Here is a 16,379-nt window from a genome sequence, read left to right on the forward strand (position 1 = left end):
CAGAACTAGAGCTGGACCATGTGGTCCAAACTCCTCAGTTTATAAGTGTGAAGGCCCAGAGTCAAGGAAGTAGCCCAGGATTCCTGGAGAATTTGAACAGAACTGGAGCTAGAACCTGGGTACCATCACACCCAATCTAGTGCTTAGCTTGTGTCCTCTCTGTATGCATAAAATTGAATAAAAGCCAGTTGGAAGAGTAAAGGATTATAAATGTCAGACCATAATCTTAAGAACAACTTTAATCCATGTAAATACAGGCACAGAGATTCTTATTTATATTTTCATTTTAACATGCATCAAAACCCTGCAGTCTTCACACACCACTATGGACATTCTATTTGCATTTCCTGAAGCCACCCCAGTGAGCAACTCTGAAATAAATTAAAAAGAGTGGTTAAGCCTGAATGCACACCGAGGTTTCCATGTGCTCAGCTCAGCAGATTCAGGTATGACCCCTACAGAGCTTGGACTCTGAACTGGCACTAACATTCTCTACGCTCAATGACCATTTCACACAATGAATTCATCTGTGTAATTGTGCTTAGCTGTCCCAAGATTAACTCCATGTTTGCATGAAGATCAAAATGCTTACTTTAAAAAGTTTGGTTTTCTTCCATTTCTGTCTTATCTGGGGAGGTATGCATGCTTGGAATTTCTTGGGCTTTTCTTTTTCAAATCTATTCTAGGGATTGAGAATGTGAGGGCAAGTGTGTGTGTGTGTGTGTGTGTGTGGTGGTGGGGTGACTTACCTTTTATTGTTCTGTTTTTGAAACAACAATCGGCAATCATTCTTTACTGTTTTGATGTCCTCTGTCAAAGGCAACCCAGAACATTGGGATCTTCAAGTGGGTAATAGCATTATTGATTGCCCCCACGCCTAGATCCTACATTAGTTAGGATTCTAGAATTCTGCTTTATTAAAATTTTTATCCTGGGTTACAATTTACATAAAGAGAACACATCAGAAGTGTGCATCTTGGTACACTTTTATATATGCATATACTTCTGCTTTGCTTATACCTTCAGTTATTGTTTGGTACCACTTGGTAGTGAAATATCCATTGAGTTTTTCCAAAGACTACTGCATCCGCCTGGGGAGGAGGCTGACGTTTGGAGCTGCTGGAAGGTGGTGGTGTGACTGGAGTCAAGAGGATTTGCTTTCCACTGTTTCACCTTGCTTGCACTCCAGCCACAAGTTTTGGGAGGAATATTGGAAGGCACACTGCACTCTCGCTCGCAATGGGGATCAGCAGGAAGTGGGAGACGTTTGAATGGGGTGGGGTGTTTCCACTTAATCATTACCACCGCTGACATCAATGAAAACCAAGTAATGCAGATCGTCCGCATGGGCACCTACAATGAGTGGAAAGGAGGCCAGATTCTTAGGAAGTGTTACGATGAGGTAGGGGATGGACAGAATACAAAACTGAGAGAGGGAAGCAGGGTGGCTCGTATTTCAGCTTCAGTATACAATTGATTTTTGTGGTTGAAGGGTCCAAATTGCCCTGGCTATTTCAAAACAACGTCAGGAGAGGAGCAGTTGTGCTTTCCAGCACCCCAGTGGTTGCCCAGGACACGAGGCAGCCTTGAGGACAAATACATCCCTCCCTGAAATAGGAAGCCAACTATTTACTTATACAAATAACACTATAAAAGGGCTTTAGAAGTTGAGCTGCAGCTCCTGAGCTTTGACCAGCCCCTAGATTTGTCTCAAAAGGCTCCTTCCGGAGGAAGGAAAGTCCTGAGGCTCTCAGGTCGAGCACTGGATCAAACAACAATTTAAATCAAGCAGAGCCTCCACTGTCTCCAAGTTGAACCTGCCCAAGCGAACACCCTCAAGACAGCTTCCAAACAAAGATGACAATATTACCATCTCAACCTGAATGTGCATCACAACTCGGTTTCAAAATTCATTGTGTGAAATTAAAAAAAAAAAACAGTTTTTATAATAAAATTCACCTTTCAATCCTATGATTTTTCATCGTACTCACTTCTTTACATCCCCTCAATTCTCACCCCCTTCCTTTATCACACTCCTTTGGCAAAATCACAACCCTGGTTAGATCTGACTCTCCGCTCACTTAGCACCTGACCCCATGTACCTGAATGAAGTTCGAGAAAAATGCACAGCTAGGCTGGCAGCTCACACTTTAGATTCATGACCGCAAACCCTGATGGCTCCTTAGTGCTGCCAGGCAATCATATATTGGCATATCAATATATATTGGCATATCCCACTCATCAGTATTTGTTGAATGAATGGATTAAACAAATGAATTTTATTTAGGGTCCCATGGATGCTACAGTTCTGCTTGTCCAAGTTTAAAAGAGAATTTTATTTTAAAAACATTTTTTTTTTAAGTGAGCACTGACCTTGGATGCAGAAGACTTGTATTCCAGGCCTAGCCCTGCTGCTTACTAGCTGGGCGACCCTAAGCAAGTTACCGTTCCTCTCTGGGACTCAGTGTCCTCTATGAGTGAGGCAGCTGGACCAGGACCCTAGCAGATGGAGAGTCTCTCTAGATGTCGGTTGAATGAGCGAGATGAGGTCCCTACCTTCTGCCAAAGTTCACAGATCCATGATTCTTCCTTGAGCCAAGCAAGCCCACAGCTGGGTGTCAATCAGGAGAGGGAGACGTGAGGTCACTGACATTTAAAGGAAGCAAGGAGAAACACTTGCAGGAGGACCCTTCTCTTCTTTATTGGTCTCTGATTTTAATTTCTGGTCCTGCAGCTGGAAAGAGATTCCAAAGTAAGCAAACCTCTCATGATAAAAGCAAACAATGACTTTGGTTCTGAGCAAACTTCAGATGGAGTGCAGCAGAGAGGTGACACTGGACTGGGATTCGGGGACCCGGATTCTAACCCAACTCTGTCACTGGTCATCGGTCCCACCCTCCTCTTGGGCCTCAGTTTCCTCTCTGTATAATGAGTGAATTTAAGTGTCCTAAGCTTTTATCTGGCCTCCACCATTTCAGAGCACTGGTGGCATCTTTTCGCCCTTTTAAACTTGCCTGGCCTGTTTCAGATCAGAACTGGCACAGTATCAGCAAGTTTATGGTTTTATAAGCCCCAAAACGTGCTTTGCAAATAAATGATAAAGGCATTGGAGTATTGCATGGAAACACCAAAGTCTTGAACAAGAGTAGGACTTTGGAATTGTAAGAGGAATGGAAAGGCGTTCATGGTAGAAACACCTGTCCTTGACCTTAAAACCAGATGGACAAGTGGCCACAGACTGAGGGAGATCCACTGGTGCTAGGAATACTGTCTGGCACTTTCCCCCAGGATGTGGTACAGTGGGCAGTTTGGGTGCTACCTGGGCAAATCATTAAAAACAAATCAAAGTCTCCAGTGAGAAGATCACTTCAATTATCTTTCAATCTTTCTGATTCCTGGGGTCTGTTGATGGGCTAGGACATTTTAATAACTCTCAAAACTTTGCTAATCTGTCCCTTTCTCCCTGACAACACTCTCCCCTCTGCCCCCACTTTTTATTAAACAGAGAGAAAAAAGGGCTCAAGCTCAGAATCTTTACCAGTCTAGAATTTGGTAATATTGTTTTGCTTTATTGCATTTATTTTTGTGGTTACGTTCCATGAATAGAAAGTGGTATTATTTTTTGATTTTAGAGTAGTTAAAATTTTATCTTAAAATACATGTAGTTAAGTTTAAAAAACTGAGTTAGTTTCTATAAAATTATTAAGGAATAATGTGTGTTCTACACAGATACTACAACATAGGGCAGGTGGTCCCTGGGGTTTGGTGGGTGGCATTCCCCAGTCCAAACTGGCATCATTCAGATAGGGGAAGTTCTCCTGGACACCACAGTAGTGCTTATAATGCCATTTATATTTACTGGGTAACTCAGTTTTTGGTCTTTTTTTTTTCTTTTTAAATAAATGTTTACTTTTTCCTGATCACTTTGTGTAAAACTTGGAACTACACAAAAACAAGTAGAATAAAAGGACAAAATATTTTTTAAAATATATGGAATAGAATGAAAAATCACTCATTGTCTCTCTACTCAGAAATAACCACTCCTAATACACTGGAAAATTTTTCTTCCTTAGTGTACCAACAGAGCTGTTATTAAAACATATGCATTAAATTTTTGTAGCCTATTTTATTTCCTTAACATTATAACATAAATGTGTCCCCACACCATTCAAAACTTTTCATAAACATTTTAAATGGTTGTAAGGTCTTTAACATAGAGAGGTCCCATAGTGGATTTAACCATTGCCCAGCTGTCTTACATCTGGGTTATTTCCAGTTTTGTCCATTAAAATGTTGTGATGGATAGCTTTATGCATCTCTATTTGCCTGCATTTTGTTTTTTTATTTCTTTGTTTAATTTTTATTAGAGTACAGTTGATTTACAATGTTGTGTTAGTTTCAGGTGTACAGCAAAGTGAATCAGTTATACATATACATATATCCACTCTTTTTTAGATTCTTTTCCCATACAGCTTATTACAGAGCATTGAGTAGAGTCCCCTGTGCTATACAGTAGGTGTTGCCTGCATTTTGGATGGTTTCCTTACAATAATTCCAGAAGTGGCATTCCTAGGTGGGAAGATTTTTAAGGCTTTTGGGATACATATTGCTAAACTTTTTCCAAAAGTGTGGGGACCTGAAGGTACTCCGATCTGAACCCATGTGATGGGACACACTGGGGTTTGTGTATGTAAGGTGGGCTTGTTACTGGAAAGAGCTCAGACTCCGCCACTTTGGGCCAGTTACCTAACTTCACCACCTCCTGCTGGTGCGGGTCTGACCAGTCCCTCCCTGACCAAGAGCAAGTGTTCTTCACATTTAGGCTCATGAGTGTTCATATTTCAGCTCAAAAAGTACATGTCATGAACTTCACCATATGTGATTCTCCCTTCATGTAAAGGGATCAACAACCATTGATTATTTGAGAAATCTCCATACTGTTTTCCATAGTGGTGGCACCAATTTACACTCCTACCAACAGTGAATGAAGGTTCCCTTTTCTCTACGTCCTTGCCAACTCTTGTTATTTGTTGTCTTTTTGATGATAGCCACTCTGAGAGGTGTGAGGTGGTATATCATTGTGGTTTTGATTTGCATTTCCCTGATGATTAGTAGTGTTGAACATCTTTTCATGTGTTTATTGGCCTTGTATATCTTTTTTGGGAAAATGTCTATTCAGGTCCTCTGCCCATTTTTAAATTCGGTTGTTTGTTTCTATGATGTTGAGTTGTATGAGTTCTTTGTATATTTTGGATATTAACCCTTTGTCAGATATATTGTTTGCAAATATCTTCTCCCTTTCAGGAGGTGGACTTTTCATTTTGTTCATAGCTTCCTTTGCTGTGTAAAAGCTTTTTAGTTTGATGTAGTCCCATTTGTTTATTTTTGCTCTTGTTTCCCTTGCCTACGGAGACATATCCAAAAAATACTGCCTTTATTTTCTTCTAGAAGTTTTATGGTTTCAGGTCTTACATTTAAGTCGTTAATCTATTTTGAGTTTGTTTTTCTGCATGGTGTGAGAAAGTAGTCCAGTTTGATTACTTTGCAGGTAGCTGTCCAGTTTTCCCAACACAATTTACTGAAGAGGCTGTCTTTTCCCCATTGTATATTCTTGTCTCCTTTGTCATAGATTAATTACCCATATAAATTTGGATTTATTTCTGGGCTCTCTATTTGGTTCCATTGATCTATGTACCTGGTTTTGTGCCAGTACCACACTATTTTGATTACTGTAGCTTTGTAGCATAGTTTGAAATCAGGGAGCATGATGCCTCCTGTTTTGTTCTTCTTTCTTAAGATTATTTTGGCTATTCAGGGTCTTTTTGTGGTTCCATACAAATTGTAGAATTATTTGTTCCAGTTCTGTGAAAAATGTCATTGGTATTTTGATAGGGATTGCACTCAATCTGTAGATTGCCTTGGGTAGCATGGTCATTTTAACAATATTAATTCTTCCAATCCATGAACACGGTATATCTTTCCATCTGCTTGTGTCATCTTCAATTTCTTTCATCAATGTCTTATAGTTTTACAAGTATGTTTTGTTTATTGATCACCTATCACGTGCCACACATTGTACTAGGTCCTGGGGATACAAAGGTGAGTAAAACACTCTTGTGTCTTACTGGGAAGGGTCACATTCTTGCATGTGTATGTTTATGTGTGCAGGGGTGAGATGGAGGGATAGACCTGCAGTAATAGAGCTATCCCATGCCCAGATGCCACATGGACCCTGAGGAGTAGGGTGTAGGATTGGTTAATAAAGGTTTCCTGGAGGAGGTGGCTCCTGAGATGTCAGAGAGGCTGAGAAATGCTCTGTGCACTTGCTGTTCCCCTCCTGCCCCCACTGCAGTGTTTGCCTGGGAAACAGAATAGCAATCACTGGGAGAGTTCCTTGGTGGCCTAGTGGTTAGGATTCCAGGCTTTCACTGCCATGGCCCAGGTTCAATCCCTGGTCAGGGAACTGAGATCCCACAAGCCAAGCAGCACAGCCAAAAAAAAAAAAAAAAAAAAAAGCAATCACTTCTTTGCAAACCGTAGAAACTACACAATAAGCAGCAGATTTATGATAAAAATTCAGATAAAATTAAAGGTCTAGGTCAAGAAATATTTCAACTATTGATGGAATTTCCCTCCTGGACGAGTTGGATTTACTCTCCCTTTTCTGTACTTCCAGAGCATTCTGCACCTCACTATTGCCTTGACTGAGAGGTTTCAGTGTTGGTGAGGTGGGGTCAGAAGCTTATTTTACTCATCTTGGTATCTGTCCTGATGTCTTCAGCATAATACTTGCTCAAAAAGTAAAATTAAATTGAACCAGCTCTTTGGGTTTTGCTCTTTTTTCTGTGACACTCATTCCAATGGCCTCCAAGTCTGAAGTCAGCGAAGCTGCCAGACTCTTTTGGGTGCTTCAGCCCCACCTGTCTGCTCCACGGACATCTCCACATAAAGCTCTCATAAGCATCCCCACTCCCTGTGCAAGCTCCCCCTACAGCCTCGAGCAGCAGTTCTCAATGGGGTACTTTTGCTCCCCAGGGGATGTTTGGCAGTGGCTGGAGGTGTTTTTGGTTGTCACACAGGAGTGGAGGGGGGGGGTCCTCCCGGCACCAATAGAGACTAGGGGTGCTGATAAACATCCCACATGCACAGGGCAGTCTCCATAATGAAGCATTATCCTGCCCCGAATGTCAATAGCAACGAGGCTGAGAAACTAGAACTAGAGGGAATCCTGTACAAGGTAGTGAGACCATGGCACCGCTCTGCTCACAGCCCTCTCAAGGCTCCCGACCTCCTCAGAGTAAAATCGGCAGTCCTCACACCTCCCCCTTCTAACAGTTTTATTGAGATTATAATCCATGTGCCCTAGAATCCATCCTTCTAAAGTGTAAAATTCAATGGCTTTTAGTAATCAGTTGTGTTCCCATCACCACCATCAATTTTAGAATACTTTCATTATCCCCCCAGAAAACCCACCTACACCCCCTTGCCATCAACTCCCAGTCTCACCTTCCCCTCCCAGTCCTAGGCAACCACTAGTTTACTTTCTGTCCCTATAGATTTGCCTACTCTGGACATTTCGTATAAATGGAATCATATAATATGTGTATATATGGTTCCTTTGTTACTGATTTCTTTCACTCAGCATAATGTTTTCAAGGTCCACCCATGTTGTAGCATGTATCAGTACATCATTCCTCTTTCAAGGGAATAATACTCTATTGTAACAATTTACCACATCTTATTTATCCCTTCAACAGTTGATGGACATTTGGGTTGTTTCTACTTTTTGGCTATCGTGAATGGTGCTGCATGAACATTTGTATGCAAGTTTTTGCGCACAGGTTTTCATTTCTCTTGTGTGTATCTAAGTTGCTGGGCCATACGGGAACTCTGTGTTTAACCTTTTAAGGAGCTGCCTGTTTTCTCCTCCTTTTCTCTAAGGATCCACATCCGACCAACCACCACAGGCTGTGATTCTTCCTCCTGAAAGTGTGCCCTCCTCCATCTCCGGAAACTGCCTCTCCACTTCTCACCTGGACGGCCACAGTGCTTCCTAACCGAGATCCCTCAACTGCATATCAGAGTCACAGGGAGAAGGAGTTTCACCATCCCAGTGCCCGGGCCACACCCCAGACCACTTACTGCAGCCTCTCTGGAGGCTGACCCAGGCATCAGCCTTTCTAAAGCTCCCCAGGTGGTTACAATGGACAGCCGAGTAGGACAACCACGGTGCCTCTTTCCCTCTAATCACCACCCTCCCAACTGAGTGCTTTTTCTAAAGCAAATCTGATTGTGTTAGCGGCACTCTTCTCGAAACTCCTCTTTGGCTCCCTCACAATATAATCTGAACTCCCCAGGATGCACACCTCCATCTACCTACCTCCTGTTCTTGCCTCCCTTCCCTCCCTGACTCAGGGCGCTGGCATGTCCGGCCGTGCTGAGCCACCCACACTTTCCTCCGTGTGCTTGCTCGCCACATCTCCATGCCTCTCCCGAGAGCCTTTTCCCATCTTTTCATCCTCCTCTGGGAAGTCTTCCCTGATGCTTCCCTGGAGACCTGACTGAGCGCTGAGCGAGTCTCTGCTTCGGGCAGCCTTCCCTTCCCTTCCCACCGACTGTCACATTATGTTCACTGCCCTCCGGTCTGTGAGTTCCTCTGGCCAGGGCTGGTATGTCATTCATCTTTGTATCTTCCTTCTGTTGACACACAGTAGGTGGCGTGCGTTTGTGTGTGTTGGTGGGAAGGGTGATGAATGAAGGTGTGAAGGGGTGAAAGCCTACTGGCCCACTTAGGGCAGGGCTCAGGGAGGCAGTCCTACCAACTGCCCAGCCGTACACTCCTGAGTCCCAACAGTAATCCTGGGGCAGCCAGAGGCCCTGCTCAGTGCCCTACCCGGACTGGTGAGTCCACACATCTTCCACACCAGGGCCACATCCAGCTGCATTTCCTGTCTCGAGGCTTACATGTTTCAATTCTCTAGCCATGGGCCTGGTGCCAGCACGTGTTGGCAGGAAAGTGGGGGCTGGGTGGGACAGTCCTTCTGCAGCTAAAGGCAAAGTGCCCCAGCGCAGAGATAAATCATAAACATTCACTTTCAAAGGGCCCCAGTGGGGTGGAACGTCTCTTGTCCCGTCTTTGGCCATAAACCTCCAGGCTCGAGAAGTTAATTGCCCTCCCCTGGAGAAGCTATAAACAGCATGGCACATCAACAGGCAGCAAAGAGCACAGGCTGAAACACCCCTCTGGGTGGGGCCTGGACTGCCGATACTCTGCCTACTCGGCTTTCCTGGGCCTCCCCTCCTGGCATGGGCTGCGCTGTCTCTGGGGGGACCTGTTGGAGGCTGCAGGCCTTGCCTGCCGGTGCTGGAGGCGTCCAGGGAGCATTTGCCCTGTAAATGACTAGGCTCTTTTCTGCTGCTCTGCCTACACTGACGCTGCTTTACTTCCCATGAATAAGAGGGGCACTGAAAAGGGAGTCCGGCTCTGCCGTCAGCCATGACTGTGGGCGGCTCACTTCTCCTCCTGGGTTCGTGGTCCCCTTTGAGGTAAAGGGGTGGGGTGGGGGTGGATCAGATGACCCTGAAGGCTGCTGTCAGCTCCAATGTCACAGCTCTCCCCACCTGAGAGCAAAGCTGTGTGAAGTCTTCCTCATAGGGCCTGAGTTGTTAGAGCACCATAGCTGGGGAGATCAGAGACAAACACAGCAAAAAATAACAACCTTGAAAGTAACTCCTGTTTCTATTTTCGTTTCTTCTGTATCTGGCCTCTGCATACTCCAGGGGATAGCAGTGCAGCGGGAACAGCGCTGGACCAAGGAGCCTCCCGGACCTGAGTTCAGCTCCTGCTCTGACTGGCAGCACCATCTGGGGCAAGTCACTCTCCCGTCCATAGGCCTCAGTTTTCTTACTGGAAAATGGGGATATTTCATACCTCCACAGTTCATTCAACAGACACTTGCTGAGAGCCTGCTGTAGGTGTGGCCTGGCACCAGGCTGGGAGGGGGAGAGACAGAAAGGTGGGTGAGATGGGATGCTCTCAAGGAGCTCCTGGTCCAGCTGGAAGTCAGCCACGAAAACAGGTGATTGTGGTCCAGTGTTGTGAGTGGCGCAAGGATCATGATAAAAGGAACGATAAGAGCTGGCCTTCAGTTAGGTCTTCTCAGTGCTCGGCTCTCTGCTAGGGCTTGCTTGTTGCATTCAGTCCTGTACTGACCCTATGAGCTGACACCACAAACATCCCCACTTCACAGGTGCTCAGGCGAGGCGTCCCAGAGGAAATGGCGTGTGTGTCTGCTGAGACTTGCGGTGTGTAGACTGCGGTGCAGTCTGAAGGACGGAACCAAGGCCTGGGCACGCGGGAGCCCACACAGCTGAAGCCCACGGGTCAGGGGCTGGTGACGACAGGGAGGTGGGGGAGCAGCCACGAAGGCTCTTTTAAGCCATGTAAAGGGGTTGATGACGGCCCCGGAGAACCAGCTTGGAGGCTGGCAGTTTGGAGAATGGGTTGAGCAGGGTGAGAAAGGAGACTGGAGCCCCACAGACCTGCCAGTGACCAAGGGCCCTCTTGGACACCGTTGTCATAGTTTCAGGAAGAGGTGAGGACCTGGGCTGAGGGCCGGAGCTCAGAGGGGACTGATGGCCAGAACTGGAGACTGTGGGCCATGGGGGTAGAGGGTGGCCAAGGCCAATGAGGTCATGTACCAGGCGGCCTCCTGGAAAGGTGGAGCCCACGTTCCAGCATCAGCCCACAGTGCCTCAGGCTCATTCTCAGAATGACCACTGGCCCACCCGCCATCTCAGCTGTCAACACGCTGGGAGTGACCCAGAGGTAGAGGAGGACCAGGCCTTCCTGGCCTGGCAAGGACTCCACAGAACGTAGATGGCCAGAGGCCACGCTTTATAGAAAAAATACTTTATGGACACTTGTTAAATGGAAAAAAGCCTCTTTTCTTCCTCTTACAGCTAATATTCACTTCCTCTTAAATAGAAGGTGTTTGTTTTAAGTGTCAATACTAAATGTTCAGCAACAATTAGCTGCGTCTGAGATTCCCAAGTGAAATGTGGAGTTAAGCCCTATCTCGTCAAGAAGGCCAGGCAGAACCAGTCTTGTCTGGTGGGTCATCTGGCTACTGAATTTCCTGCTATAAAGCCCAAGAGTTAAAGAAGTTTGGGACTAGCACGAGGATAGAGCAGCAGTAGGATGAAGAGACTAGGAAGCTTACATAGTCCTGCAGGAATATAAGAACGTGGTATCTGAGCGAGGAGGCACGGCAAACCCAGGGGGAAGGATGGCGTGGTTACTACATCAGTGGTGTAGACACCTGGCTGACTGCTTGGGAAGGCACACAGTTACACCTCTGCCTCACATCACACATCCCGATAAAATTCTAACATCTATGAAAGAGTGCATATAAATCAACAAACAATTGGAAAACAATGTCCCATAGAGAACTGGATAAATTATGGAATATTGATACTATGGACAATTATCAAATCGTTAAAGTCATGTTTTAGAAGAGTATTTAGTGCTCATGATACATTGTTAAGTAAAATAGCAGGCTACAAGAAAGTATACAGGTTATGACCGCAATTTTGTAGACTAATTTCCCACAATATATCTGGAAGAGTGTTCACGTGCACACAAACATAACTGAAGTGTGTGTGAGTCCACATATATAGTGTATACTCATACACAGACATGTATCATGAAACATACAAAATGATAATAGTGATTATCTCCAGTCATTTTTACTTACATATATTTATTGTCTTGTTTTTTCCTAAAGTTCCACAATGAAGATTCATTACTTGTATAATATGGAAAATCAATATATGTTATTTAGAAAATGAATCTATGATGGCGCTAATATTAAAATAATTTAAACGCTTTGGTGAAAGAAAGTGGAAAAAAATTGGGGGAGCCTGCCCCATTAAGGCTGGGAATCCGGTTGCCTGAGCAGCTCTACTTTTTCCTGATGCCCTTCCATGGAATGACCAAACACGACTATAAACTTCTGGAACCCGACACCATGTGTAGGCTATGTTTCTCTGACGAGGGAACCTGCTGGCCCAGTCTTGGGAGCCTTGCTCTTGTGTTACACAAGACAGTCTAGGGGTGACCCAGTGCATCTCTCCGTTTCCAGGGGAAAATTAAGTTCACGGTTAGCGTTTTCTCAATTAAAATTTTTCTCCTATAAAATTTTCTTAAACATTTGACGCCTGAAGTTACTCTGATATATTAGAATCTAGTCTGAGACTATATCAGATTTAGTCCTGATTATATATGTAACTGTCTTAAGTTGATACATCAACATTTCAGTATGCACTGGTTCTCCAAAGAATGAAGACTACAACAGTCTGGGTACCTGTTTTTCACAAGTTCTCCAGGTGATTCTGAAACATGCCAGCTTGAGACCGCCTGTTGGTGTGTGTTCTAAAGTAGTGGGTCTGAAACTTTGCTGTAATTAGAATCATGTGTGCAGATTTTAAACCTCCCAATGGCAAAAGTACCCCTGACCACTAAACTCAGAATCGGTTTTTTTTTTTTTTTAAGTTCCCCAAGTGATTCCAATGTGCAGCCAGGTTTGAGAAACACTGCTCTAACGAGAGCAACCTGAAATCCAGGTGCTGCAGCTCCCGAGCTTGAGAATCACAGCTTTGGTAAGGGCCCTGAGTCTGAATCATTTTGTGTTCTCTGTCTCCATCTGCTGGCCACCCTGCTACACAGCTATAGTTTACAACTTGAGTTTCCAAGACATGCTGCAGCTTGTATATACTTTTAAGAATGTTCACCAACTAGTGAATATAACAAAGAAACAGATTCACAGATATACAGAACAAACTAGTGGTTACCAGTTGGGAGAAGGAAGGGAGGAGGGGCAAAATAGGAATAGGAGGTTAAGAGGCACAAACTACTATATATAAAATAAGTAAGCCACAAGGATATATTGTACAGCACAAGGAATATAGCCAATATTTTACAATAACTATAAATTGAGTATAACCTTTAAAAATTGTGAATCACGATGTTGTACACCTGAAACTTATATAATATTGTACATCAACAATATCTCAATTTAAAAAAAAGGGACTTCTCTGGTGGCACAGTGGTTGGGAATCTGCCTGCCAATGCAGGGGACGTGGGTTCGAGCCCTGGTCTGGGAAGGTCCCACATGCCGCGGAGCAACTAAGCCCGTGCGCCACAACTACTGAACCTGCGCTCTAGAGCCCGGGAGCTACAATTACTGAGCCCACGTGCCACAACTACTGAAGCCCACGCACCTAGAGCCCGTGCTCTGCAACAAGAGAAGCCACCACGATAAGAAGCCCGCGCACCGCAATGAAAAGTAGCTCCCGCTTGCCTCAACTAGAGAAAGCCCGCGCGCAGCAACGAAGACCCAAGGCAGCCAAAAATAAATAAAAAATAAAATTAAAAAAATGTTTGCCAAAAGAATCAGAGAACCAAAAAGAGTTAAAATGTTTAAGTAATAGAAATAGCTACAAAATATATTCTTGTTTATAACAGGATGGTTTAAGTGTTAGAAATGCATTAACATAATGCATCTAGGATCTTTTTTGTGCTTGGCAAATAAAAAGCAGCCAATAAATGTTGATTATTACCGTTGTAATTAGGCATAAGATAAACTCCTATCTTTTAAAATATATTTTAAAAATATATTTAGTGCTACTATACCTGGCACACAGTTGGCTATGTGTACCCAATGGTACACAGATACAGTCTGTACAGTGAGAAAGAGAGATCCAGAGAGTGTGTGTGTGTATGTGTGTGTGAGAGAGAGAGAGAGATTTTTTTAAATTATAGATGTTTGGGGGAGTATTCTGTGCTATGCGTTCTGTCACATGCATAGATTTACGTAAATACCACCACAATCAGGATTCCGGTTCCATCATCCACCAAAATTCCCTCATGCTTCCCTGTAGTCGAATCCTGCCCCCATCCCAATCCCTGGAAACCACTGATTTGTCTTCCATTCCTAAAGTTTTGCCTTTTCCATAATGTCATGTAAATGGAATCATAGTTTGTAACATTTTGAGAGTGGCTTCTTTCACTCAGCATAATTTTCTTCCTTCTGCTTGCTCTAGGTTTTTCTCTTATTTTCCTAGTTAAGTTTGAAATTTAGGTGATCGTTTGAAACCTTTCTTCCTCTCTAAAATAAGTACCAAATATTATAAATTTCCATCAAAGCTTTGCTTTAGCTGCATCTATACATTTTGATATGTCACATATCAAATACTATTTTCATTTTGTTCAGTTTCAAGTATTTTATAAGTTCTCACTTTCCAACATCCTTTGAGACTTCCCCCTTCGACCTCCTATGGATTACTTAGAAGTATGTTATTTAATTTCAAGTCATTAGAGATGTTCTGGTGATTGGTTTCTGGCTGAATTTCATTATGGTCAGAGATCATACTTGGTATGATTTCAGTTCTTAAAAATCTGTTCAGATTTGTTTCATGATCCAGAATATGGTCTATTTGTCCTATTGGTTACTGAGAAAGGAGTGAGTGTTAAAAGTCTCCAACTGTAATTGCTGACTTGCCATTTCTCCTTTCAGTTCTATCAGTCTTTGCTTCATGTATTTTGAAGATGTGTTGTGAGGTTCATATCCATTTAGGATTGTTAGGCCTTCTCTGTGACTTGACACTGTTATCATTATGCGATTTCCATGTTTATTCCTGGTAAATTTTCTTGCTCTGAAGTCTATTTTGTCTGACAGTATATAGCTACTCCAAATTTCTTTTGATTAGTATTTGCATGGCATATTTTTCTTTCTCCTTTTATTTTTAACCTATACTACTTATTTTAAATGGGTTTCTTTTAACGCGTATAGCTGGGTCTTGGATATTTTTACATTCTGACAATCTGTCTTTTAATTAGTATACCTAGACCTTTTAAACTTAACGTAACTGTTGATATGTTTGGATTTAGGTCTACTGTTTTTTGTTTTCTATTTGTTCCCTAGGTTTTTCATTCCTGTCTTTCTTTTCCTGTCTTCTTTTGGATTATTTGAATATTTTTTAGTATTCCAGTTTACCTAGTGAGTTTTTAAATATATCTTCTGTGTAATTTGTGTGCGTGTGCATGTGGTTTCTCTAGCGACTACAAAATACTTAACTTTTCATAGGTTGTTTGGGATTAATATTTTATCATTCAAGTGAAATATAGAAATCTTACTACCGTATAAATCTCTTTACACTTCCTCTTTATGTGGTAACTTTCATGTGTATTACATCTATATTCACTGAAGACCCCATCAGACAATGTTATAAGTCTTGTTTTAACTGATTATACATGTTATAAAAAGCTTAAGATGAGAAAAATAGTCTATTTATCCAAATATTTCCCATTTCTGTTGCTCTTCCTTCATTCCCACGGTTTTGAATTTCCCTCTGGTGTCACAGTTCTATTAACAAAATATTATCACATCAAGAGGTCAAATGAGAAAACCCAGAGAGCAAGAGAAAGCAATGGGCATCACACCCTTGCTGTTGGGACCGCATTTCCTCTGGTCAGAGACAAGGGTTCCCCTCCCTGAAGTTTTAGGCACCTGCCTGGCTGTGACAGCCTCTGCTGCAGTGGGATTGCCGAGGGGCTGGAGTGGGAGATGAGAAGCAGCAATAAACAGGGATCTCCCTGACTCTCTCTGACTTACACAGGCCCTCTTGCTCCATCCTAGGACCAGAAATAGACAGCTTCTCTGGGAGCTCCTTCTGCCTGCATGGTATGCAGGTCCAGGATGCTGTCTGCCTGGAGTCCAGGCCAGGAGACACCAGAGTGGGAAAAACAGTAAACTTACTGCCAGTTCGGTGGTACTCGGAGTTCCCCTTTCCTTCCCTGATCTTCCTGTTATTCTTTCCTTTCCAAGATAGCAGCTCCATGCATTGAGTCCAGGCACTACAGCTGCATGCAGTGGGAGAGACAGGGTGGGCTAGGACTGGAATGAGAATAAGAGATGGATTTTTATGTAACAACAGGGCCGTGGATTTACAAAGGCTGAAAAATGTTCCCTTAGGGCACCCTAATTGAGGAAGAGATTCTCTTTTCCCTTGCAGTGTGGTGGCTAGAAGCCTAATCCTTGAATTTTTACATTCATTTTTCCAGATGAACTTTGAAATCATTTTGCCATTAAAAATATGTTTTTTGATTTTGATAGGACTTAAGCTAAATTTATAGATTCAGAGAGACATGGTCTTTTTATAATAAAGGGTCCTTCTATCTAGGAACATGGTATATCTTCTGGTTTTTTTTTTTAATGTCATCTTCAATGATCTTCAAAAAATTTTTAAAATTTTTTTCACAAACTCCTTGCATAGGCTTTGGTTAGATTTATTCCTGGGTATGTTATTCTTTTTATTAT

General features: G+C 43.1%; 1 long non-coding RNA gene across 1 annotated transcript; it reads right to left on the reverse strand.

Annotated features, from left to right (window-relative positions):
- Positions 1 to 223: 223 nt before the first annotated feature.
- LOC118886304 lies at positions 224 to 16,082 on the reverse strand. The gene is made up of 2 exons (XR_005017709.1): positions 15,819 to 16,082; positions 224 to 2,734 (listed from the first exon to the last, which is right to left on the reverse strand). It is a non-coding gene; the product is annotated as an uncharacterized LOC118886304 (long non-coding RNA).
- Between the last annotated feature and the right edge of the window lie 297 nt (positions 16,083 to 16,379).

The sequence above is a fragment of the Balaenoptera musculus genome, chromosome 20, assembly GCF_009873245.2.
Source record: "Balaenoptera musculus isolate JJ_BM4_2016_0621 chromosome 20, mBalMus1.pri.v3, whole genome shotgun sequence".
Lineage (NCBI taxonomy): Eukaryota > Metazoa > Chordata > Mammalia > Artiodactyla > Balaenopteridae > Balaenoptera > Balaenoptera musculus.